This window comes from Pogona vitticeps, chromosome 4 (assembly GCF_051106095.1).
Source record: "Pogona vitticeps strain Pit_001003342236 chromosome 4, PviZW2.1, whole genome shotgun sequence".
Taxonomy (NCBI): domain Eukaryota; kingdom Metazoa; phylum Chordata; class Lepidosauria; order Squamata; family Agamidae; genus Pogona; species Pogona vitticeps.
In genome coordinates, this window is record NC_135786.1 from 18,952,641 (window position 1) to 18,968,974 (window position 16,334).

Consider the following 16,334-nt stretch of genomic DNA (forward strand, 5'->3'; position numbering starts at 1 on the left):
AGTTAATGCACTCTAATTTGGTCCATTCAAGTGTATGCAAGTGCTGGAAATGAACTACATTTGAGCTTTTCAAGTATCAAATCTGTTAAGGCTCCTTCTGCTATCAATTTTCAGGTGTGATGAAGTGGCTTAATAAATGAAACACTTCAGGATATCAGAAAAATGAACACTTCCTCTGGTCCTCTGTGAAGGGTCAGGGGAAATGAAATTGTTATTTTTTACTCTGTTAGACCATCAGTGTTGTGCTGAATCACTTAAACTAAATTTTCATTTTTTTTTTTACTTTGCGTTTGTGTGAAGTGTCAATAGAAACAGTGGCTGCAGGCAGTTTCTTGATTGGCACTGCACACAAGGAAAAAAAACTTTTTTTGTAATTTAATCTAAGTGACTCAGTGTATCAGCAGTGATGGTCTAGCACAACCAAAAATAATAATTTCACTTCTGTGTTCAATTGACCACAGAAGGAGCTGGAGGTCACTTGAGATCAATATGCTATTTGGACACAGGGATCACGTCAAATGGCATATTGCTCCTTCACCCAACCCTATTTAGACCATACCGTTCTGCACCCAAAGGGTCAGTGTGGACATGCCCTGATTTTCATTTAAAAAATGGGGGACTGTGAGTTTATGGGATCTCCAAAGGGTGTGCTGGAAGGATACATTTGGGTTGGAGGGAGTACATTTTACTCACTCTTGCTTTAATATAGTAGGACTCCTGTATCTGTGGGGAATAGGTTCCAGACCCCTCCCAGACAGATTCCTGAAACTGCAGATAGTAGCAAACCCAGTAAAATACCAAACTCCTTTTTAAAAAAGGAGGAGGGAAGGGCAAGAGGAGGAGGGAAGTGTGCATGCGCACTTCAGGCTGGGTAGCAGCAATGGCAACGATGGATAACTGGAACCACAGATACTATGTGTATATGGGGTATTCCTGTACATTTCTTCCCCCCCCCCCCAAGATGTCTCTACAGCATTTTGTACAGATTTTTGTGCATATTTTTTCCAGTGTAGATTTTGGTATCTGATTTTTGTATAATATACACAAAGTTGCAAGCAAATCTTAGTAGAATTAATTTTTCTATACTGTTTTAATTCTCACAAATATTTTTCCCTCACTTGTCCTTAAGATTTGCACTTGATACAAATAAGGGATAACAAGAAGAATCAGATAACTGTTTTGTAACAAATGGGGGAATGTGAACACTAAAATATAATTTCGGCATAGTTTATATGCTGTTTGGGAAAGTAGATTAGGCTAGTTAGCATTTAAATGTAACTGGCCATTTTCTTTCCCCCACCTTTGCCCAGGTAGGTTCACCTGGTGCCTAAATAATTTTCTAATTGTAGTTTATATTGAATATATATATATTGACTACTATATTGAGCCTCGTGGTACAGTGGTTAAACTGCTGAACTGCAGCCAAAACTGTACTCACAACCTGGGGTTCAATCTCAGGTAGCCGACTCAAGGTCGATTCAGCCTTCTATCCTTCCGAGGTCAGTAAAATGAGTACCCAGTGCTATGGGGCGGTATCTAAGCAGCATACTTTGCTTTTTTTTTTTTGCTTTACTAAACAATTTTATCTTTTAAACCTCTCACTGTGTTGTTATTCTGCTGTGTATCTTTTGTGCTGTATTTGTTAATACTTCCACTACTCTTTCTGTGTTTCTGCATATACATGTATACATATGCACATGTGTATGAATGTACACATACTCATTCTTGTGTCTTCTATGTACAGTGGTGCCCCGTATAGCGAGGTTAATCCGTTCCGGATTAACCTTCGCTATACGAAAACATCGCTGTGCGGGTAAGGAAAGCCTATTGGAACGCATTAAACTTAGTTTAATGTGTTCCAATAAGCGTGGAAACTTACCCCTCCAGCGATGTTTTCGCGTCCGGCGGCCATTTTGGAGCCGCCGATCAGCTGATCGGCGGCTCCAAAATGGCCGCCGGATGACCCGAAATGGCCCCTATCAGTGTTTTCGCGCCCTCCCCTTGCATTTCGCCCCCCCGCAGCGTTTTCGCGACCTCCGTAAGCAAGGGGAGGGCGCGAAAACACTGATAGGGGCCATTTCGGGTCATGCGGCGGCCATTTTGGAGCCGCCGATCAGCTGTTCGGCGGCTCCAAAATGGCCGCCGGACGCCCCAATCGTCGCAAAGCGAGTGCGGCGATTGGGGCTCATCCGTATAGCGATCCCCAAAAAGGGATCGCTATACGGATTCTTCGTTAAACGGTGCGCTCGTTAAGCGAGGCACCACTGTACTGAGTTTTGTATTTTCAATTAAGTGTAAGTTTTACCCCAGGGCACCAGAATTTATAACACACTGAAATCTAAAGTGGACCTACTGGCGAGTGTGAGGAAAATAAATGGCAATACCTCCCAGCTCTATTCACTTTACTTTTTTACAAAAAGCACTAACTTTCTGTTTGTTTTCAGGGGGCATCACATCCTCTTTATTTCTTGGCTGAGGGGGACATACAGATACCTCAGGGTGGGGTGGAGACAGTTCTGCTTGCTAGTCATGGCCCCGCCACGGGTAGACTGCCTGTCGTAGAAGATGAGACATACTGATCCTCCTGTGTGGCCACACACATATGGGAAAAGGAGGAATGCTTTATCTTAACAAGGCAGGTTGTTTCCAACACAGCACTAAGCAGTATCTGAGAACCAAACACTCCTAAAGATGGTCTAGTTAGAATAAAGATCCTCCTATTTCCCTCGCCGCATAGACATGATTAAATTCACTTCCCATATGTTCCTGCCGTGAAAAATCCACCCAGTGCTGGGTAATACAAAAGTACCACTTGAACATGTATTTATGCGCCCTTGGTAAAGGCTGGCTCCTTGAAGCTGAGCTCCTGGGCTGTGTTTCTTTCCTGCCTCCGCCTTGGTTCTGCTCCTCCACGCTACCAGCAGATTAGTGCTCATTCGCCTCTTTTCCTTGCTTCTCTTCAGATCGTTACACATGACAAAACAACTGTCCTAATTACAGCAAGTGTTCCCAGCTCTGTCACGGTGACAATTACTGCGACGAGGGCTCAATATCTGTAGCAGACAGTAAAGTATGACTGCAGTTGGGTTTGATAGGGCTCCATCGTCCCCGAGAGAATTCTTCCACACGGCTTTTTTATTTTTATTTTTATAATTTTGGGGGGGGGGAGGGTGATGGGGAGGGCGGCTGGTGGCAAAAGGAGTGGGCCTCTCCCTCCACTTTCCCCCACTAATCCCTCTCTTTCTTTCTTTCTCTCTCTCTCTTTCTCTCTCCCTCCCCTCCACTTTTCTCCACAGGCCCGCCAGAGCCACAAACACACTTGCTGACAGGGTTCAAAAGTTTAAGGCAGCAGTGGCGATGTCAGAGGAAGTGCTACTTGAAATGTGGAGCTCATTTTTTAAAAGGGAAGGCCATTTGTTGACATTAGGCGAGACATTTTTCTGTCTGAAGAGTGCTCCGGCTCTCTTTGCTCTCCCTCGCTCTTCCCCCCCTCTCACCTTCCTCCCCTCTTTCTTTCTGCTTTTCTCCCCACAGAGATTGCAGAAATGGAGTTCAGCTGCAGTGGTTATAAACTGACCATTTGTTTCCCCTAGAAAGGAGGAGGGGCGGGTAGGAAACCACGCCGCAGTGTGGGATTAAAATCCCTGATGATGAATAGGGTTGCTAGTACTGTACTACCACCAAGGAAAACTCTCTCCCCCCCCCCCCGCATCCTTTAATATCCTGATTGTATAGATGCACATAACTGGGACAAAGCATTCGGTGGCTTTGTCACAACAGAGCTGGGAGGAGGAAGAAAAAGGTTTACCCTGATTGCTTTGGATGCAAACGTCTTGTATGTAAGGGTCCCTGCTTAACTCATCGTAGCTGGTATCTACCTGTCTCCCCAAGGAAGAGAAATATTTAAGGAATCAAGAGAAAAGCTGGAGGGCAGAACTAAAGACAGTTGTGGCTGACTCAGGATAATTGCGACCGAGCCCATGAGGGAGGCTTATAAACTAGCATAGTGCTGCTAACACACTTTTGTATCCGTATCCAGCAGAAATGCCTAGAAAATAAGGATATAAAGATTATTCCCCAGTCTTCTCATCTTCAATGAGAAAAAGGTGTCTCAGTGTGCTGATGAAAAAATGGACAACTGCTGTGAGAGGTTCTTCGCTCCTACATGAGAATGAAAAGACTAGCACATTTTTTTTGTCAGCCACAGCATTTGCAAAAAAGAAAAATAAAACATGTCTTTTAAATTTAAAGCCTTGTCTTTTGCACAAAGAACAATGTTTCCCGCATGAATTAGAAAGTATTGCAAAATAAAACTTTAGCCTTTTTTTTTTTTTTTTTTTTTGCAAAAACAAAAATACCACATTAACAAATTCTGTGCAAAAAAAGTGCACAAAATCTCTTGTAATCTTGTCCAGGGGTGAGAACGCTTTTGAATGTTTTTGTTCTCACCTGCAAGAATAAAATCAGAATTACATCACAGCAAGTGATAACTAACTAGGACCTTTTTTAGTGACCTAAAATGGAAGCATATCTGCAGTGGAGGTAATACGTGGATTGAGATGAGGGGCAGGGGAAAATCTCACCCCAGAATTTCAGAAGTGGTCATTCCTTCTTCTCTAGTTGCTATCTGTACATTGCAACAATTCAAGGACTAAGCATGGTAGCTTATCCCAAAATTCATTCACAGGCTGCCTTCTGCTCTGGCTACCACCACCTATACCTGAACATGACATCACCCGAATGTTCGATGCTTCTGAAATCTCTAATTGCATAGGAGCATTCATGTTGTCCCTCTGTGGAGATGCATAAACTCTGATTTTTACCAGAAATTCTGACTGATTGGAAAGACAAAGCTCATCTAACTCACACATCTCCTTTCCAAATGTCTCTGCTTTCCATTTCAAGTCACCTTTGGCTGTCTGGACAATAAGAGATTGAATATGTCCAAAATCTCAAGATAAACTTTAGCTGTATTGGATTTTGTGGATACTGCTCTGATAAAAACTGTTCTTTCATAACTACATTTAAACAAAGCCAAAATCCAAAAGCAGGCAGTGCATGTGTTAAGATCAAGTAAAAGTCCTAGTTAACAGCCGATCTCATGGTTGCAACTAGAGATGGGCATGAACCAGTGGTAAAGTGGGTTATGCCAGTTCGTATAGTGCCCAAAGAGGTGTTTGGTGCTTCAAAGCCCCACCCCCTCTAGCAGGCACCCACTCAGAGCAGGGCCTGGAGAGGGGCGGGGCAGAGAGGCCAGGCTGCTGCCTCTGATTGGGCACCTACCAGAGGAGAAAGGGATTTGATGCGTGGGACACTTGTTTGCTGCTAAACAAACCAGCATGGGTGGTGAGCCAATGATTCGTGCCCATCTGTAGTCACAGCAAACATTTGCCATGTTTTGGGGACTTCTCTGCTTCTCACATGACATTTTAACTCCATCTTGTCTGATGAAGAGTTTTGAAGAAGTCAAAAGCTTGCATTCCTTTGTGAGATTTTTACTAGCCTCCGGATTTTGCTTGTGTTTTATTCTGATGGACCAATGCATCCATCTTTGTTTACACATCTCACAAATAATTCTTATACAGCTTTATACTTTTTTACAGCTTTATACTTTTTGTCACATATGCCATTTTATGCCTACATCAAAAATAATAGTAAATGTCGCATTCTTTTAAAAAATGCAACCTATTAATAGGAAGTGATGGGTTGGCTTTGAAATGCAACAGTATAGTCAATATGAATAATATATGTGGTACAAAGTGTACAAATGATCCAGAGAATATTGACACAATAAAAAAAGCTTTTGGAGTGCCCTAGAGGTAAAATACATGATATTTTCAACCCAGGAGATTTTAAGTGCTTTTGTTGTTTCAAAATGGGCATCACTGTATAACTTAAAGGCTACTGGATATATATGGGATATAGATCATTTTCTGAGAGTTTGGTGGCCTTTTTTTCTGTGTTGAGTATAACATCAATTTCTCCCTTTATTTTCTGTCACCTTCCCTATCACCAAACCAAGGTAGTGTTCTGAAGGGTGCATACCTTATCTGAATCCAAATTTGTCTGAGGCTGAGAAATCTTCAAGGAAAACTAGAGAGACGGAGAGGCGGAGAGACAGACAGACAGACAGACAGACAGACAGACAGACAGACAGAACGACAGATAGAACGATAGAACGATAGAACGATAGAACGATAGAACGATAGAACGATAGATAGATAGATAGATAGATAGATAGATAGATAGATAGATAGATAGATAGATAGATAGATAGATAGATAGATAGATAGATAGATAGATAGATAGATAGATAGATAGATAGATAGATAGATAGATAGATAGATAGATAGATAGATATTCTGGGGCATCCTGGGACTGTGCAGCTTACCCAAAGCTACACAGGTTAGCTGTACTCATAGGAGACATGGTGAGGAATCAAACTGCCAACCTTTGGCTCCACAACCAGATACATAAACCACAGAGCTATCCAGACTGCTAGCCAACAATGAATACACTGCTTAGAGGTTAGGAGGAAATGCTTCTTAAATGTCTAGAGCAAAGCCATTACGAAAATCTATCATTCACAATATATTATATATTATATAAATTATTTCCCTGGAACATATTGATATGTAATTGTGCTTAGCACTGCAGCTTTAGTTAGACAGTCTTTATCACACTGTAGTCTCTGTAGTTAAATATATGCAGTTAGAATCAGAAAGACCTAGAGGTTAGTGCTGAACCCATGAAATTAATAAATAATGGCTGAAATCCTGTTGTGCAGTTATGCAAATGGAGTAACTTTTGGAAGCAAGCTGTCATAAATCAGGAAATCTCCACAGACATCATCTGTTGCATACTGAACAATACACATGCAACAGATAATGCCAATGGAAATTTCTTAATGCAAACTCTTCTTGCTAGTTACTGAGCTTCTCCATTAAGCCAAGGATGGGAACCTTGGAGTCAGTTGTGAGTTTCATGTGTCCTGGAGATCCATTTCCAGCCTCCAAAGCCTTTAAAAATTAGAGAATGCCATCTGCAGAGGTTTCCCAGTGTGTGGTTTTCCTCCAAAACAAGGCACCGCCTGCCATAATTGATTTTATTCAAGCCACTTGCAATTTTGCCATGAAGAATTGGGGTACTGAAGGGCATTCATGCAGCAAGAGGCATGGACGTTTGCTTCTGGATTTTTTTGAGTTTGTGCACTTTTTTGGAAGGTTGTTTTACAAATGCAATCCCCCAGTGCTCTTGGGACGCTCCCAAATTTGTACCCCTGCACATTTGAAAAGTTATTTTGAGGGGAGGAAAGAGCCATGCGGCATTTTGGCGCATGGAGGGCAAATTTTACCAGATGCTGAGCCCCCACTCCACCTGCACTCTTAGCCTGTGCCAATTGTTTTTCATTTTTTATATTTTGCTACTAGAGGGCAAAAGAGGGCTTATTCAGTTAAAAACACACAATTTAGTAAAAAAATAAATAAATTAGGAGGTAAGAAGTGGTGCTGCCCTCTGAGCCTCCAAGAAGGCTTTTTTTCTAGTCCCTAAACCTCTGGAGGTCACCGATTCTTGTGTTAAGGTTTATTATCATTCAGTGAGTTTCCCTTTCCGTTAGTCTTCTTGGTGTATTGTCAGATGTGTATTTCCTTTCAATGGCCCTTAACTGTTATTCCGCAAAATAAAATTAGAAGTAGGGGTGATATAAGATGTGTTTTTTTAAGCTATTATAAATGATTTAAAAAGATCAGCTTTAATCAGCATCTGAGTCCAAGACAGAGAGATCACATATTCATTTCATTAGTTCTGTACTGAAACATGGCTGATAAAAAACCCATACTTGTATATGAGGATACAAGATGTGTCTGGGATTCTGAATGTCTGGGCTCCACCTCCTTTATTCTTAACTTTCACATAAGCCATAGCCTGTAAATATAAAAGTATTTTACAGCTGCCTACAGATTAAACTCATCAAGAGGGGTAATATGGTATTACCTAATGCCTCCGCCCCCTCTGTCTCCCAACTGCCCCCTTCCCACTGTCCCCATTGGCCCCCTACCTGGTCCTGCCACCGTTTCCTCTTCCTCCTTCATCGTCAGCATCTTCAGAGACAACAGTCTGGCTTTCTTTCTGGGAAAGGAGGCGGTGAAGAAAGAGGCAGAGGAGGAGGAGGAGGTGGTGGTGGCAGGATCAGATAGGGAGGTGATGGGGGCAGTGGGAAAGAGGGGGTCAGGGGGCATCTGTTTGGCAGAAACAAAACAAAGTGCAGAGCAGAAGAAAGTTTGGCACTTTGTTCTGTTTTGGCAAAATATCCTGCATGAACCCGTTTGTTGTTTTTTTTCTGTTTGTAGTCTGGTTTGTGCCCATCTCTAGTGAAGACTATGGAGATTCTTGTAATCAGCACCTGCACTTCCAAATTTACCACCACACCACTGCCTCCCCATAAATACACTAGAAGGCAGGCAAGCAAACACTCACTCATATAAGCAGTAAGGAAGCAGGCAGGCGTGGGTGGCTGAGATAGCCTGGGATGAAGTAGCACCCCAAGGGTTCTAAACTACCAGACTACATTAATAGCATTTATTATCTGTGGAGGCTTCCCATGAGAGTTGGAACCCTGGTTTCCAGGCCACCTATACTGCTTCATAGGGAACAGAAACTTTCTGCTTCAGATTATCACCCTATACATGTGAGAGACCACTAGATATGGAGGAAGGAGGCAATAATACCATACCCTCCCTCATCAGGTACTTATATGATTAACACTCCCCAAAAAGGCTGTAGTTACCATGAAGATCTGAGGGAAAATTGTACATTCATTCAACTGAACATACTTTAAATCTTCATTCTGGTTAGGAAGATTGAAAATTGTCAGGAATACCTGGAGACTCCTAAGCAAGTTCACTGAACGCTATCAGAACATCCCTCATACTTTTATTCAGAATACACGACGGCCCTAGAGTTTCCTTCCATAGGAACAAAGACCCTGGTAACAAGATTACCCTGTTTTCAGGTCTGGGACCGGCCCTACCATTATAAAAGAGTGAGCCAGTCACCTCAATCAGCAGATGTTTGTTCTCACAAAAAAGGAAGCAAGTTATTACACATTTTAAAATTTGTTGTATCTTCATTGCCAGTGAGATGGAGAGAAGGCAGTGATTGGAATTTCTGCCGCAAATGCCAATATAAGTTGTTCAGTCTTGGCAGAGAGAAGTACAGTTACTGCATTGGATTTCAACTCCCAGAATACACTAGCCACTTTGGTTACTGATCATGGTGAGAGAGCTGTAGTCCAGAAAGTAACTTTACCCATGATGGGTGAGGTACTCTGGGAACTGTAGTTCAAAGTAGTAATTGCATCTGTCTCTGGGGCTCAGCATGTTTTATGACTTTGTGTGAAAGGGACCATCTGCTGCTCTGCTCCAGAAATTCAGAGTATAGTTCAGTCAGAAACTGACACGAACTCATTAGCCAAAATTCTGTTGCACAGCTCGACTTCACAACAGAAATGATATCTATGTCAGTAAAAGATTGCCACTGATTAAAGTCTTCATTTTTTAAAATTTCAGGGTGCACATGGTTCATGTGCAACAAGATGAAATCATGTGCATCCTGAAATATGGAAAAGATGCATCATTCCTGTGCAATGGACTACGCCCAACAGGATTTTCGCCAACATATGTATATAGGGTAGATGTGGGACCATTAATTCCATTTATACAGTAGTGCCCCGCAATACGACGACCCCACAGTACAACGAAACTGCAGTACGATGAGTTTTTGCGATTGTTATAGCGATCGCAAAACGATGGTTCCTATGGGGGAAATCTGCTTTACGATGATTAGGTCCTTGCTTTGCGAACCGTTTGTTTGCTAAATGACTATTTTTCCAGCTCCGCAAAATGGCTTCCCTTCGCAAAATGGCTGGTTTCCCTTCGCAAAATGGGAGTTTTTCGGATGGAAGCTTCACAAGACAGGGATTTTAAACAGCTGGTCGGCGGTTCTCTATGGACAATCTTCGCTGGACGATGAGGTATTTCCCCACTGGAACGCATTAACCCGTTTTCAATGCATTCCAATGGGGATTTTTTCCGCATGACGATGATTTAGCTGTACAGCAATTTTCCTGGAACGGATTATCATCGTCATGCGGGGCACCACTTGTAATACAAATGTGTCCTATATATGGTGTAAATAAGAAAATAATTTAAGTACGAACAATGGCTTGCTGGAGTTGTGTATCAAGGCTTCTGCAGTTGCACACAATATCCTAGATAGAGATTGGCATGAACCTCAGTTCAGAGGTCTGACCAATTCATTGCTGTGCTCACAGCACTCTCCTCCTCCCTCCTTTCCTCTGCATGTTTGCCCTTTCCTCAGGCAACAAACAATTAATTATATTTATTCTATTTATACTCCTCCTATCTGGTCATTTCGACCACTCTAGGCAATTCCCTCCCTGCCTCCCCAGCTTGACTACCCACTCTTCCACCTCTCCTGTCTGTCACCCATTCAGATGAGGAGGTGGAGCAGGGATTTCTTTGAGTAGGTGGCTGATGGAGAAGGCAGAAGAGAGAAGTGCAAGCAGCAAGATATGAGTGGGCAGTCGAGCTTGGGAGGTGGGGAGGGAAGCACATGACACCCAAGGAACAGGCGAACATGCAGGGGAGGGCACTGTGCATTCACGGTGATGAATTCGGTTGGACCTCTGAAACGAGGTTTGTGCCCTTCTCTAGTCCTAGAATTCAATCTAGAAACTGGAGTGGACATTCTCTTTTGTTCCCAAAAAAGAACCTCCAGAAGAAATTTTACCCTTTCCTGAAGATTTATGTTAACATTTGCTGCAGCTTTTGTTAACATTTTGTTGTAGGAGTTTCAGTGATACATGGAGAGTTTCTTTTTCCTTATTTTTTTTTCCTTTTAAAGCTCTGTTGAAGCTGATTGAGATTCAAATGTGGGAAAATAATCTAGGTACAATTTAAAGAGTAGGAATTTTTAAATGTTTGTCTAACTGAAAAAAATGCTCTTCTAATTAGGCAATTAAGACTCAACAAGGTAGACATTATTATCCAGTAAAGGTCATTTCAAATGAGGAGAGGATGCATAACACTGCTGTTAGGGCTTACAAATTAACTTACAAGGGTTGATGACGACATGCTTAGAGTGATGTTAAAGGTGCTAGTTGCCACCATTACAATGTCTTAAAGGAGAAGCCTTAATGTAGGAGCAAGTCCCATTTGCTGATATTTCCTGGATGTGGCTGACAGAATATCTCAGAGAGGGGTGCCTCTTCTCTGTCCTTCCAGCTAGACATAATGTGAAAAATATATTTATATGTAAAAAAAAAAAAACCATGACTGGAAGTTCGAATTGACACTAAAAGTCGAACTAGTTGATACACGTTTAGCGTATAAGTGACGAAAGATGTCCGCCTGTCATAGGATGCAATTTCCTCATATATGCACCTTGCATTTAGCATGCTTTATTTTAATTGGTTGTGGGAAAGTTAACATAGGTTTAATTTGCATATCTGTTTGCTCAGGCATGTATCTCTGATGAAATCCCCTTGTGGATGAAAAATTGATTAATTATAGGGAATAAGGATTTCTCTTCACATCTGGTTTGACCTGGAGACACTAAAAAGGAGCCAAGTAGTTATTGATTTGTGGGACGAGGTGGAGCTGCAGGTTAAACAGCAGAAGCCTCTGTGCTGCAAGGTTGGAAGACCAGCAGTCCTAAAATCGAATCCACGTGGAGTGAGCTCCCGTTGCTTGTCCCAGCTCCTGCCAACCTCGAAGTTTGAAAGCATGCAAAAATGTAAGCAGATAAATGGGTACCACCACAGTGGGAAGGTAACGGTGTTCCGTGTCTAGTTGCACTGGCCACGTGACCATGGAAACTGTCTTTGGACAAATGCTGGCTCTATGGCTTGGAAACGGGGATGAGCACCACCCCCTAGACACGACTGGACTGAATGTCAAGGGGAACCTTTACTTAGTTATAGTTTTGGCTCTGTAGCAACATCATAAAGTGTTTGCTGAAACTTGATGGGTGGCAGCGAGAGGTAGTGATGCTAATCTGTTCTTGCGCAAATATCAAAGATTCATGTTGTTATGTGCCGTCAAGTTACCTCCGACTGATGGTGACATTATGAATGAGCAATCTCCAAAATGTCCTGTCCTTGACTGCCCTGCTCAGCTCTTGCAAACTCCAGCTTGTGGTTTCATTAAGGGAGTCAGCCCATCTCGTATTGTCTTCCTCTTTGCCTGCTAGATTTGACATTTTTAAGTATTATTACTTTTTCCAGAAAAACATGCCTTCTCATGTTGTGCCCAAAGTAGGACAGCCTCAGGTTCAACATTTTTACCTCCAGAGAAAGTTGAGGCTTGATTTGATCCAGAACCGACTTGTTTGTTTTTCTGGCAGCCTAGGATATCCATAAAACTTTCCTCAAGACCACATTTCAAACAAATCCATTTCTTTTCTTGTTAACTTTCTTAATATTTCAGCTTTCACACCCATACAGTACATGAGAATATAAGAATGTGGATGATTTTGGTCTTGGTCTCCAGTGACACATCATAAGATCCACACTGCACCCGAAAGACTAACATGTTTTATTTGGTATATATTTTTGTTTTGTCCACTTTGTCAGGTAAAAAGGAAAGTCTAAAGCAGTGGTTCTTAACGTGGGCAATAATGCCCCCCAGTGGGCGATTTCATTTTTCAGGGGGTCGGTAGAACAAAAAGGGGCGGCATGGGGCAGTAGGGGGGCGCTGGAGCAAGCCAAACCTGTGAAGATGGCTGCAGCCTTTTTACAGTGTGCATGAATATATATTTTCCTCCAATCTTAATTTAGTTTCAGAGTTTTCGTCTTGAAATTTTTAGTTCCTGCATTGCGGTTTGTTTTATGCCCTTTTTATATTTCTTTTTGGTTTTAAAATTTAAAGGTAAAGGTTCCCCTTGACAATTTTTGTCCAGTCGTGTCTGACTCTAGGGGGCGGCGCTCATCCCGCTCTTCAAGCCATAGAGCCAGCGTTTGTCCGAAGACAATCTTTCCGTGGTCACATGGCCAGTGTGATTTAGACACGGAACGCTGTTTACCTTCCCACCGAGGTGGTCCCTATTTATCTACTCGCATTTGCATGCTTTCGAACCGCTAGGTTGGCGGGAGCTGGGACAGGCGACGGGTGCTCATTCCGTCGCGTGGATTTGAACTTACAACTGCTGGTCTTCTGACCCTGCAGCACAGGCTTCTGCGGTTTAGCCCACAACGCCACCACTTGCAACTAAATCATTAAATGTTACTTTGGGGGGGCATTTCATTTTCTTGCAATTGAATTTTGTTTTCAGGGGTCATTGGATTTAAGTGTCACAAATAAATAAATAAATAAATAAATAAATAAATAAATAAATAAATAAATAAATAAATAAATAAATAAATAAATAAATAAATAAATAAATAAATAAATAAATAAATAAGATATCATCACTGCGGGGAGGGGGGCGATGATAACTTCCTCAATGGCTCAAGGGGGCGTTTCTTTCAAAAAGGTTAAGAACCACTGATCTAAAGAGAAGAACAATGGGTACTGGGTGTCTGCTGGAGTATTTAATAGTGTACCTTCACCTGTGTGCAACATGTATATTTGTGAATAAACACAGAAATGCCACAAAGCTTCCAGTGGTCTTACATGAAAGAAAACCAATCCAAACTAAGGGCTCTATTTCCAACTCATCTTGCTACTTGCTTATAGCATTGTGATTGATTTGAATGAGTGGAGGATTTCATTCTGTACCAACCTCAGCAAAGAATATGGACCAGCTGAAATAAGACTTTCGAATATGGAAATACTTAGTTGTGAAACTTTCTCTGAGGCTGAGTCGGTCATTGTCTCAATTATAGAGCTCATAACTCAAAACACCACTTCCAGTGCTGCAGCATTCAGAGCCACAGATTTCTGGCACACAAACCCTGTACATAAAAATCTGGTCATATTAATCCTACAGTATATGACCGATGGTACTCCAGAGGATGTGAAACTCTGTATTGTATAAATTTATACTCTACTAATGAGTACTATGTGACTTGGAATACCATAACCCTATTCAGTTGTTATCTGCCCAGGTGTTATCAATACTCTTAAAGAGAAACAGTTAGCCAAGCTTTCCAGGGTGTCACAAGAGTCCTCTCTGAGCCTTTTCCCAGTGGAACTCCCAGGGACCAGCACTTAATCCTCCAAGCCAAGGAAAGCTTTGGAAAGGCAAGGGAATTCTTGGAAATTTAAATCCACTGAAGTTCCAGAGTTACCGCTTGTCTCTGGAGAAGCTGCCATGATCCCCCATGTAATCAAAACACAAAAGGCATACCAGGCAGTCAGTGGTCAAAGTGTAGACAAGGTTACAGGATTTAGTTAACCTGTGTTTCTCTTAAAAACAGTCCCTAGAAGGTCTCTTTAAAAGCTTTATTAAAAACAATAGAAGTATTTTGTCATGGGGGTTGAAATCTGCTCTTTCTTACTTCCCAGCCTCATGATGGCTTTACTTAAAAGTTCCCTTTCTAAAAGTTTTCTTGGAGGCCATGTTTATTCACTCTTTCTGGGCTAAAGTCCTCTACCTCATGGATGTTATTCTGCATCACTGTTGTCGTTGCCCACTGGAGCTGTTGTTGTTTCTCCCAACTTAATCCAACCTGCCTAACCTTCAGAGATCCATCTTTAAATTCTCCCAACGTCTTTGTTCTCATGCTTCGAATTCTTCAAGGGGTGAATTTAGGAAACATGGATCTGAGATACAGATCCTTTGAATCATTAAGCTGTCAGTTGTTCCTCAAGCTATGGTAGCCAGCTCATCTTCCTCAGTTGCCAATTTGGCTTGCCCTGATCAACATATCACAAAGAACTTACTTCAAGGGGGCTGCAGGCCTGAAGACTCTTTGATCCTCTGATCTCCATGCCAGATCTTCTTTTTTTCCTCATGGAAACAAAAGCCATCTTAAGTCACTATCAAGGAATCAAAATTATATCAGGTGTCATCTACTTCATCTCTCTACAAGGGTTCTTGCATGTGTAGAGAGTCTGCATGTTCCTGCTCCAACTGGGAGAAGTGACAATGGAGAGGTTGCGAGTAACAGTTCCTCTGCAAGTGTGTTGATAACAACTCAGTCACTAATGAATGAATAGGGTTGAAATAAAAACAGCTAGGTTCTTCTAAACTCCTAGAGTTGTATCACCAAAGATATATAAGCAATGGAGCTAACTAATACAACTGTGATTCACAGTAAAACCAATTCCTATATACTGCATCATAGCAAAAGCACGTATAATGTGGAATAAAGAATCAAGTGCAATACCTAAAGACATACAGGTAGGTTTAACTGGGCCTTAGGGCCACTGAGCAACTTTAGGAAGGGAAGGGAATGCATAAGAAACCATTTCCGTCTTTGTTCTAAGCTCTTCTGACAGAAAATTTTTTATATTGTGCTGCTTGTGGTTTCAGTAATGAGTTTAGGCTCTGCATAGCAGGAAGCAGAATTAGCATTGTTTACCTAAAGTGACACTATCTACTTGAAAAATCACATATTAGCTTGCAAATGTGGAGTCTGCTGTTCTTGCAGCTGACTCCCTAAGGTTACCATAAATAAAAGAAATGCAGAATGGCTGACAAATACAGGGCTCATTCTTATGAATTCTCAGTTTCTTCGTCTCTTTTTATTGTATATATGGAAGTCCATATACAGGAAATGGGGATTGTATCTGAAAGACCCAGTACAAGTCACTTTTAAAAGTAGATTTCTGAAGAAAAAAAAATAAAAATGAAGAAGAAATTTTCATACACAACATTATACATGAATGTAAGGAAAACAGGTAGGTTAATATGTACTGTCTTCATAAAGAGTGTGTATGGATCCGTTTTGTGGGTTGCAAGAGTTGATTACTCACTGTTGTAACAGCCTCTAATCCTCCTGTCCCACATACATGAGAAATAAATATATGCATGATCTCCACATAATCGTTTACATGGAAGTTCATCATTATTCCATGCAACTCTGTTCACATTTGCTTGTAAGATATCAACTTATGTAAAGTGGCTGCAACTCCATCTACGATGTTTCTACAAATGCATTTAGCATTTCCAAAGTGACCTGCATTTATGAAGCATTATCCTTCTCATAGAGGAAGAAGTCTCTTGCTTTTGTTGCCATCAAATTGCTCATTTTAACCATGAATCATGTGGCATGGGCAGAGAATTTGGAGAAGTGAAGGAAAGTGAGCTTCTTGTTTTGCTGTTTTGACATGTTTAGAAGTGGTTTTTTAATGCTTCTAACTCAGTGA

The 16,334-nt window shown here is 41.5% G+C and overlaps 1 protein-coding gene and 2 long non-coding RNA genes across 4 annotated transcripts in view; 1 reads left to right on the top strand and 2 right to left on the bottom strand.

Annotated features, from left to right (window-relative positions):
* Positions 1-16,334, bottom strand: part of TSHZ2 (teashirt zinc finger homeobox 2) — a 424,686-nt gene that overhangs the window by 100,665 nt on the left and 307,687 nt on the right. The window lies entirely within an intron of this gene.
* LOC144588774 (uncharacterized) lies at positions 1,550-3,383 on the bottom strand. Its single transcript, XR_013544466.1, has 2 exons — positions 2,263-3,383; positions 1,550-1,734 (listed from the first exon to the last, which is right to left on the bottom strand). It is a non-coding gene; the product is annotated as an uncharacterized LOC144588774 (long non-coding RNA).
* LOC144588776 (uncharacterized) lies at positions 1,605-11,325 on the top strand. Its single transcript, XR_013544471.1, has 2 exons — positions 1,605-1,746; positions 2,275-11,325. It is a non-coding gene; the product is annotated as an uncharacterized LOC144588776 (long non-coding RNA).